Here is a 210-nt window from a genome sequence, read left to right on the forward strand (position 1 = left end):
TGTTGCCTATTTCAAGCTTAACTATTATTCATTAGGTAAAATAGGCTTTGTAGTTCACGCATGATTCAGTATCAACGAAATATGCCAAAATATGCCAAAGTGGACCGCTGCTTGCGGCGAATGGCACGGTGACCGGCTACTGTTTCCAATGAATGTGCGTGAGGCCCCAGCGCGATCAAACAGCTGAAACAGAAAATACTCAATTTTTGG

The sequence above is a fragment of the Cyprinus carpio genome, chromosome B23, assembly GCF_018340385.1.
Source record: "Cyprinus carpio isolate SPL01 chromosome B23, ASM1834038v1, whole genome shotgun sequence".
NCBI lineage: Eukaryota > Metazoa > Chordata > Actinopteri > Cypriniformes > Cyprinidae > Cyprinus > Cyprinus carpio.